The 10,649-nt window shown below is 37.2% G+C and overlaps 1 long non-coding RNA gene across 1 annotated transcript in view; it reads left to right on the top strand.

Moving 5' to 3' along the window:
• Nucleotides 1–421: 421 nt before the first annotated feature.
• Nucleotides 422–10,649, top strand: part of LOC148997257 (uncharacterized) — a 449,839-nt gene continuing 439,611 nt past the window's right edge. Inside the window, exon 1 of the long non-coding RNA XR_016147117.1 lies at nt 422–665. This is a non-coding gene — a long non-coding RNA (uncharacterized LOC148997257). The remainder of the gene's footprint in view (nt 666–10,649) is intronic.

Here is a 10,649-nt window from a genome sequence, read left to right as displayed (position 1 = left end):
ATTCATTTCGGTCATTTCATAATTATATAATTAAAATGTTACGTTAAAGGACAACTCCGGCGCAAAATGAACCTTTGGTCTAATTACACATTGCTACCTAGTCAACTGTTATCTGAGTTTTGTTTTCATGATTGCCGAATGTAAATAGTTTTATCTCTAAAAACAGTTTAGCCTATAATGCTAGTATAACGCTAGTATATAGGGCATAGAGTAATGACAAATAAAAATCGCTTGTTATTACCCCTAAAAAGGCTCAAAATAGCCCCACTATAACACGGCAGCATAATAAGGGTCCCTACATTCAAAACGAAGCATTGAGAACTTTGTCAGTGTCCATACAGTTTAATAAGAAGATATTTTATACACACAGTCAACTTCGAGAATACAGGAAGAAGCCATCTTTGAAAAATAGTCTCTACCAGTCGATCTACGAATGCCGGTCCAAGTGCGCTGAACTGTGCAGAATCTCATATGGTCCGTTGTTTCCAGAAGAAACACAAACACGAACCGTTTTCTTCTCTTCAATATGTACACGTAGCCTACTGTTCGCGCTCACCTTATCACCTTATTCACATCTCACCAGCGCACTTGGATCGGCGCTCGTAGATCGACTGGTAGAGACTATTTTTCAAAGATGGCTTCTTCCTGTATTCGCGAAATTTACTGTGTGTATAAAATATCTTCTTATTAAACTGTTTGGACACTGACAAAGTTCTCAATGCTTCGGTTTAAATGTAGGGACCCTTATTATGCTGCCGTGTTAGTGTGGGGCTATTTTGAGCCTTTTTAGGGGTAATAACAAGCGATTTTTATTTGTCATTACTCTATGCCCTATATACTAGCATTATACTAGCGTTATAGGCTAAACTGTTTTTAGAGATAAAAGTCTTTACATTCAGCAATCATGAAAACAAATCTCAGATAACGGTCAACTACGTAACAATGTGTAATTAGACTAAAGGTTCATTTTGCGCCGGAGTTGTCCTTTAAATATCCCAAAACATCTAGTACTTACGAAAATCTTAATTACATTTGTAAAAATAACATAAATAATAGGGTAATGCAGCCAAAGCCAAATTAAAAGCAACTGAAATAACTGTATTAATAGAGGGAATGCGCATGACGTCACCGTCGGCCGGCGTGCTGCAGTTCCTCACAGTGAGTGGCAAAAAGACTGAGCGGCTGTATATGTGTTCAGCGTGAATACCGCGAAAAACAAACACAACACACAAATAAAGTGGGAAAGAGCTTTGCGATTGACTGTAGGCCTACAACTAGATTTGACAAAACATCGGAGGTATATTTTTACAGACTGCTATAGAAAGAGGAGCAAATGGATTGCTGCAATTCACAGAAACGACTGGACTCCAGTCAGCCAAAGGTGGATTTGCAGTTATCATTTTGTGTCAATATGCTGAATTTAGCTGTAAAACCATACCCATATATTTTGTATTGTTATATACATTAACAGCTCATCAATTAAATATTTATCATTGCATGTTCTGCATTATTGGATGTTTTTTTTTAATAAACACTGACCAAAAAACGTATAAAGTTTTAGAGCTGGACGATATGATATAGGATATAACACTGATATAAGTGATCACCCGGATTGAAACCTACCTATATTATATTTAAAGCGTTCACAGGCACATTTGCTTTATGTTTAGGTCTTGCTTTTATTTCCCCGGTGTCGAAATCAGGCAATAAATGTCAGGCAACACGATTCCTGGCTGCATGTCAATATCCATGGATCACTGGATCTTTAGTAAGTTGTAAGGAACACTATATTGAGTCCAACATTTAGTTTAAATTGATAAAATTGTTCGATTTAGTCGCATTTCCGCAGTTTTCCCCTATTGAATCCAGTCACGCAGCAGATCTTTTGCCACTCGGTCAGGCTGAGGGGGGTTGTCACGCGGGAAAGTCACGTGTCAATGCATTCCCTCTATTAGTTGCTGGGTCTCAAGTTCAGGCTATTGCCGTCTGATTCTGTTAGTTCACCTCACCTCCTGATCCGAGATCAGGTTTGTTCTCCTCCTCTCGTGTCGTTAGTTGTTGACTCGTCAGTGTCTGACTCTGATCTGTGCTGTCTGCTGGGCCGTGTGTGTGATATAGCAGGACTGGAAAGATTAAAGATTAGTTCATCTCTCGAGTCTGGAGTTCGGGTTCGGTCGGGTCCGAGTCTTTCGTTCTTCCTGTCAGTCCCATTAAAGGTGCATCTGTAAAAATTGAGGTTAAAATTTCCCAGAAATAAGCTACACGCATCAAAAGAATGAGAAGAAATAAGGTTGATGATGTCATTAAAAAAATGACAAGTTATAGTGCTGCCGAGATATTAACCTGAATTAGCATGCTAAATTACTAGCCCCGGCCCGGCAGGTGTCGTAATACCAGTTTTGGCCATGGGAGGCGGTATGCGGACGGGCAACATTACCACCAGCCAAACTGCAATAGACGAGTAAGTCGGCGGCTTGTGTGTCCTTGAACCTGATGTCAGTCGTGTGGAAATACAGCCCACTACTACATTTCAGTTCAGGGATGAGTTAAATAAATGATTGGTGGATATTATGCATGAGGAATACATTTTGGTAAGTTGTAACATACTGTATCTTTCAACAGTGTTCGTGTTCTTTTACCATTAGCTAGTAGAGATGATCGGTTCACGTGCGTTAGGGATCTGTTGTGTAAAGCGCCAATACTGTATTTATTGTTTGAATTGCGTAATAAAATGAACAGAATCTGAGCTGACATCGGTCTCCGTGTCCTTTTCTGTGCATGACAATATTGATGTGTGGCGTGAGAGTGTGTGAAAAGTGTTGTGAGAGTTGGCAGCTCTGAAAGACGCTAGCTTGGTCCACATCAGGGAATGCTGTCTGTCAAATTAATTAAAACTAATGATAAAAATGTAATATGAACAAAACGAATATCATAAAACTAGAAATAATAGCCTGGGCTTTAATTTTCCCATATCGTCGAAATGCACCGACTTGTCTATGAGACGGCCTTTATAATTTAGTATTGAGATGTTGTTCATTTAGTCTCTAGTCTGTAAAAATCTCCAAATGCTCCTCGTGAAACTGCGGCCTTCCAACCTTTTACTATCGTGTCAATTGATTTGATGAATATGCGCGAGGGAGACAGAGCAACTCAGCGCTCGCCCGTGTTGTTTGAAGACATGAGAGTCTGTGCGGCCGTGGAGGTATTTCTGGAGGTATACTGCCCCCATCTGGTATGGAATATGGTGTATGATTTGATTTTTTTATCCCAGAGGGCACCTTTAAGTCTATGCTGTCAGTACCGGAAAGAGAAATGATTAATTCATTTGAGTCTTCAGGTTTGAGTCCGTCGTTCTTTTCTCACGTGGCCACGGGTCTCGCATCAAATACAACATTATATTCGTATTATTGACTGCGTCTGAATGTATATTGTGTTATATTGGCATTAAAATACAAAATATGTTCAATAAACATTATAAACAAAGGTTCCATTATTCCTTATTCCTTATTATTGTCCCTGTCCGTCTCTTTTCTATATTATGCATCTGTGGTGTGTTTTATTATATATTGTACATTAATTAACTACTATTATATTATACATCATCTACGTGCTTGTTTGTAAAAAGTTTTTAAATTAGTTTGTAAAAAGTTTGTGAATTTGGCTATTCAATACGGTGACAATTCAAGAACGAAGGACTCAAACCCGAAGACTCAAATGAACTAATCATTCCTCTTTCCGGTACTGACAGCATAGACTCTATGGGACTGACAGGAAGAACGAAAGACTCGGACCCGCCGAACCTGAACTGAATGATGGTTATAAATGTGCTGCAGGAGTGAATGTGATTTTAAGCTGATAATAGGTGCGTGACTCTCAATTCCTGGCCTATTATCTCATATAGATGGAAATTGCTCACTGAGGTTGAAAATGACCCATTGGTACACAGAAAAAATCACAAAAGAGTGAAAGAGCAAAATAAATTTGAAGCGGGCTGTCAAATATGAGCCTTAGCACATAAGATGATGAGGGGATCTCTGGATAATCCGTAATTCGTTTGTAATTATGAAACGAAAATACTGTTTTTCTGTTTTTTGTTTCAAATAGAAAAAACAAATAACCGTTTTTGGTGTCAGAATCAAAAAAACGAAAAACCAATAGAGAGCCTAAGTCCCGCCTCTCCGCTTCCGGCCCATCGGACCTTATTTCGGAAAAAATATGAATGGTAGTCAATGGCGAGAGACAATTTATCTTTTTATTCCGTCTGAACTGTGCCCTCAATTACACATATGATGTTGGTCAATTTAAAAGATAATTCTGAAAGTCGAAAACGTTGCAGTTTGAGTAACAGAAGAGTAACATTTAGTTTTATGTGAAATTCGCTCTGTGAACTACATCTCCCGAGAAGCGAAACGAGATCCGCTGCTCGTGTGTGTGCAGTCTGGTACAAAACACTCAGGTATGACGGCGTAACGTTACGATTATAACATAAGACTATAGAAACAATGACAGACATTAGCCTCAGTAAAGTTAGCTTCATTCATTGAGAGAAAATGTGCGCCTTTGGGGTTTGTAGTCTTAATTACGTTTTTCGTTTTTTGGAGATCATTTTATCCTTTTAAAATGATCATTTTATCCTATTCGTTTTTGAAGAAAGAATGAAGTGAGTCTTTGAACTTCTGTCAATTCGTTTTTCGTTTATAAACCAAAAATGGAAGTCACGTGGTCCATTCCTTTTTTGGAAGCGAATGTAACCGGAAACACTTTCAAAATAAAAGTAACTACAGTTAGCGAGATGATTGTAGACTCAAACTGAACTAATATAATTTTTTATAATTAATAATTTATTTTAATAATTTTATAATTAATAATAATTTTTTAGTACAACTAAAGTAGCACTGGGTGTGAATAACACTTTAGTTAACTGAAATAAAAATTAAAACTAATAAAATAATAACTCTGGTTGTTAGGGAGAATTAAACATTTGTAAAAACCATTGGTGAATAGGGCCTACAGCTATGTATGCTATGAGCAGGGCTCTGCATTGCAACTCTTTCACTAGCAAATATGGCCTAACATGTTTTACAAGCATAGTGGGTGAGTGAAGACTAAAACCCAATGTAAATGTTATAAGGTTATATTATACTTTTATACATTTATAGTTCCTCCTCCAGAAGGAGGTTCCTCCTCCTTCTGTGTCAAAACAAAACTCTTCCAAAACAAATCTAGAAAGTTTTAAAACTTTTTACTTTTCCTTTGCATTTTTCTCCAGTGTAATATTATTATGTTAGTTAAGTAGATTAAATATTTTTAACCATTGTGCATCAATTCTATTGAGGTCCGTATAATTGATTGACAAAAATGTCCGTGTCAAAAAACTGTCATAAAAATGTGAAGCTTGGAGCACAGACTTAAGTTAATTTTTTAAGCTTGGAGCAGAGACTTAAGTTGGTATCATTTTAAAGAAGACCCATGGCAGATTATTGCTGAAGTAAACTAAAGCTTAATTAAAATAATAAGTAAATCCAAAAAAAAAGTTATATAGGTATAAGTTTATGAAAATTATTTATTTAAAAAAATATGATTTATAAAATAGATATTTTATAAATCAGGTTGAACTCTAAAACTGCAAGAAAATCAAAGCCATGAATCTGAATAGTTTGTGTTCCAAATTTGAGTTGGATAGGCCGATCTCAAAATAATGAGCTTTCGGTAAGAGTTTGTTTGGGTGCAGTAACAGATTTTCCCCATTGGGTGCCAGCAAAACTCCACTGGTGCACACAGTGATTGGATTTTAGATTTGCAAATGAGTTTTTCTCTCTCAAATATTACAAGCACACAAACACATATACACACACAAAAAAATGTATTACACACATACAAACCACACTCTGACATCCACCCACACAATTATTGTTAATAAGCAGAAAACAGGAATAAAGTAATATTTGTTTTATAGGCCAAACCTGGACAACTGGCACCATCTGGTAAAAAAAAAAAAAAAAGTAAAAATAAACATTTCGGAGCCTTGCCAACAGAATAAAAGCCTCTTAACAAAGATTGCATCATTTTATAGTTAAATGGCCCTGGGATTAAAAGCTGCGGTTTCAATGGGGACATTTTTGTCCAAAAGGTGCTGATAGGGAGTATTTTCTGTACCTAATGCAAAATTATTATTATTTTTTTTTAAGAAAATGGCGGTGAAATAGTAAAATTCCATAAAAATACACACCTGTGCCAAATTAGGAAAAGTGATAAAAAAAAACTGAAAAGGACAAAAATGTCCATAAGGATGCACAAGGGTTAATGCAGCTTGTAGTTCTCATTAGTTATGTAGACCTACTTGTGTGTGAAACCCACTTGGTCAAAAATGAGCTGGGACTTTCAGATCTATAGCGCTTTTTGGGGGTTAATTCTGTTTGGTGAACCACCGGGTAAAGGCAGTGCTCTGTACTTGTTTTGGTACTTGTGTAAAGTAAAATAAAAGTGTTTAGTTTTTTACTTTTATTTTTATTTTTATTTTAGCATTTAGTTTTTCTCCCTGGTCCTCGTGTCAGGGCCTCCCCAATACCTGGAGGATGTGAGCCTGTGCACTGTGTGCAGGGTTAAGGACTGATGATAGTAGCAGGACTGGCCCCTTCACCTACCGTCACTCTCTCTTCAAATAAATGCTGGACAGAATAAAGCAGAACACCACTCCTTCCTCTGGCACCATAAAAGGGCCTTGATGTCACTTTCAGATATGTATGGTTTATGTTAAGCCACATCTTTGTGGATTTTGTGGCACTACTTTTGTGGAATTGGATGATGTCAGTTTATGACTTTAATTACAAATGTACATCATAATGTACAACGGTACAGTGAAGCATGGCTCTGCATTGCTACTCTTTCACTTGCACACACAACCAACACCACACTTTATGTAAAAAAAGATTGGAGAGCATTATTTATTATCTTTAACTTCAGTAAAGCAGATGTAAAACACTACAAGGGGAATGTGTTGCTCTCAGGAGGAGGCTGTATTTGCACAATGACATCCTGGCTCTGGCTAAATCTACATCTGTCCACTGCAGAGGCTATAATAACCACAATCTGGAGGAGGAACTATAAATGTATAAAAGTATAATATAACATTTACAGTAGGTTTCAGTCTTCACTCACCCACTATGCTTGTAAAACATGTTAGGCCATATATGCTAGTGAAAGAGTTGCAATGCAGAGCCCTGCTCATAGCATACATAGCTGTAGGCCCTATTCACCAATGTTTTTTTTTTTTACAAATGTTTAATTCTCCCTGACAGTTATTATTTTATTAGTTTTAATTTTTATTTCAGTTAACTAACGTGTTTTTCACACCCAGTGCTACTTTAGTTGTACTAAAACGAGTTATATTAGTTCAGTTTGAGTCTACAATCATCTCGCTAACTGTAGTTACTTTTATTTTGAAAGTGTTTCCGGTTACATTCGCTTCCAAAAAAGGAATGGACCACGTGACTTCCGTTTTTGGTTTATAAACGAAAAACGAATTGACAGAAGTTCAAGACTCAATTCATTCTTTCTTCAAAAGGGAATAACGATAAAATTATTTCCAAAAACAAAAAAACGTGCAGTTTTTAATTGGTTTTTCGTTTTTTGATTCTGACACCAAAAACGGTTATTTGGTTTTTCTATTTGAAACAAAAAACAGAAAAACGGTATTTTCGTTTTATAATTACAAACGAATTACGGATTATCCAGAAATCCCCTGACCGCACACCTCTACGAATTAACTTACGACTTAAATGACATTTGCCACCTTTCTTCTCTCCTCCTCTCCTCTCGCGCAGGAGACAGACATTATTCTGCCGCGAATGTGACGCGAATTGTCACACAAGCAAATCTGAAATTTTGTATTAATTGATTAGTTGCTGGGTCTCAAGTTCAGGCTATTGCCGTCTGATTCTGTTAGTTCACCTCACCTCCTGATCCGAGACGTTCATTCTTTTGCAACTTCATATTTATCAGGTTTGTTCTCCTCCTCTCGTGTCGTTAGTTGTTGACTCGTCAGTGTCTGACTCTGATCTGTGCTGTCTGCTGGACCGTGCCGTGTGTGATATACAAAATAATTAGTTCATCTCTCGAGTCTCGAGTTCGGGATCGGCCAGGTCTGAGTCTTTCGTTCTTCCTGTCAGTCCCATCGAGACTATGCTGAGTCCTGAAACTGCAGCCTCGGTTGTGTTATCTCTACGGTTGAGGAGCCGACCAATCAAAAGTTCTCAGCATGCTTCTCTCATGAATATGGTTAAATACTTGCTAACTACATTACTAATTCATATACACTACTACTATCATTACATGAGACATGTACTTACGTATATAGTAATGTAAGTTAGTTTCTCTGCTTTTCTTTTAACATTTGATGCATATTGTTTGTCATAACTAACCAGCGCACAGAAAGCCTGTAGCTTGAATAGGATCAAATCAATGTTCATTCCTCTAATGGTAGATCTGGTTATTACATAGTGATGATGGTGCTGTCCTGTATTTGACTGTACAGTGATCATATCACTATTCTGATCTGTTAACCAGTATTATCGTTACTCATTAATTCTTCTGTCTGGTTTAGTGAAGTGATGAGAGCTTAAATCACGTGTTATGCGTGAGATATCGAATCTCTGATCCGATAACCAGAATAACAGACGATTATAATCTATGTTCACAGTTGAGTTGGGAGCTGACTATACCACGCAAGCTATGATGACTTTCACTTTGATATTTTAGCGCAGATGTTGTCGATTTGCACTAGGGCCATTTGAAACCAATATATTGAAACGTCTGTTTATCCAGTCATTAGGAAAATATCAGTCTATGCATTTTATATTTAATATGAGGGAAATACACATCCGTAAAAGGGGTCGCACACCGAACGAGAAGAGAAGCGCCACGTCTAGGGGGCTGTTTACACCTGGCCACTTCATGCGTTTTCTCAGATCGGATAGCTATCTGATTTATCAAAACGATTCAATTCACACCTGGTCACATACACAGTAAATTCCCTGGGGCTCGTTCTTCGTACGTTGCTTAAAACATCCGAGATCAAATGAGACATCCAAGATAATATCATCGTGCTAATCATGATCCGGCTAATTGGGTTCTTCGAACACACCTGTTGTTTATGATTAGTATCGCTGGATTGAGTTATCTGAGATAACTGCGCGTTCTCGCGTTGGTTTAAAAGGGGACATGTATCGATAGCAGAACCAGTGATCAGCAGCGCTGCTATTGGCTGTTCAGCATGGCCAAAGAACACGCCCAGTTTTTCTCCCAAGCAGAGCAAGCGCTTTTAATGCAAGGTTATGCCGAATTTCAGTCTTTAATTAAAACGCCAGGAACACCTCAAAGTGTGCAAAAGCAGGAGAGAGTGCTGGCAAAACTAGAAGACAAATTAAATGCGTTTGTGGTGGCCATGTTAGATGTTTTAATAACTTATTATTATTTTATTTTTATTTTCATAATTTCATAATTACTTTGTTCATTGTAATGTCAGAGTCACCACACTATAATAATGGACATGGTGAAAGTGAAGTACAAAAATATTCTACTTAATGGTAATTTTAGACCTTATAGGCCTACTAGTGAGGCACTGTTAAATAAATGATTGTCTGTTTATAAAAGCAAACAGGAAAAAGGCTGAGAAAAAACTAATAATGATGCTCCTGACCCTGGCAGAAGAGCTGACCCTTGGGTTGAATGTGAATTGCCCTGTTGTGAAGGGCATCCCTGGGTTAAACTCTTCCAGACCCACATCAGGGACCAGTAGCAGCAACACCTTCATTACTGGGAAATGAGATTTAAATTATCTTTGTACACTGTGAAATAATGTGTTGCTGCATTAAATGAAGTAGACCTATAATCCAAATTGGCTGGTTTAGTCATTTCAACTGTTAAATCTTGAGTAATGATAAATTGCTTTGTCTTGTGAAAGTAAAAACTGATAAACTTATGTTAATGTAAAAAATATTTTGCCATGAGTTATCAATCACATTGCACTGGAGAGTGAAGAAAACTTCTCAGATGACTGTCCTTTGGAGGAAGTACTTTAATTTAATTGATGGCTTTAATTGATTTCTACTTGTGCCTATGCCTGTTATTTCTGAGAGGAGTCCACATGTACAGAAAGGCCTACAGAAGAGTCTGCACACAGCAGTGATACAGGGGTGGGCAGTGTAGACAACTTTTCCTTTTTATTTGTTGCATTTGTTCCCTATATGAGTCTTCAACAGAAAATAGAGTATTTTGAAAAAACAAAAATCAGGGGGAGAAACAGAACTTGACTAAGAAAAAATTGCACTAGAAATAGAGTTGCTTCAAAATAAACTTCAGAGTAAAATCACACAGAGTACTATTACTGACCTTGCATAATATCTTTTAAAAAGATGACTGAATAACTGGCTTTTCTTTACAAAGAACTATTGAAATAAAACTCTAAGCAAACAGAGTTTTGCAAATTTGTCTTGTCTTTTATTTTAGGCTTAATTAAACATTTTTTTTTCTTTTTCTGATGTTGGCAGTGTTGTGTAATATGGCACATGCAATGTCTCAGGCCCTGTCAGGTGCAACCATCAGGGTTTTTAGACATTGAAATCTTCCCTTTAGTTGGCCAAAGCTCATGT

Source organism: Pimephales promelas, chromosome 2 (assembly GCF_988280905.1).
Source record: "Pimephales promelas chromosome 2, fPimPro1.hap1.1, whole genome shotgun sequence".
Classification (NCBI taxonomy): Eukaryota; Metazoa; Chordata; class Actinopteri; order Cypriniformes; family Leuciscidae; genus Pimephales; species Pimephales promelas.
This window is presented reverse-complemented; position numbering and strand designations above follow the sequence as displayed.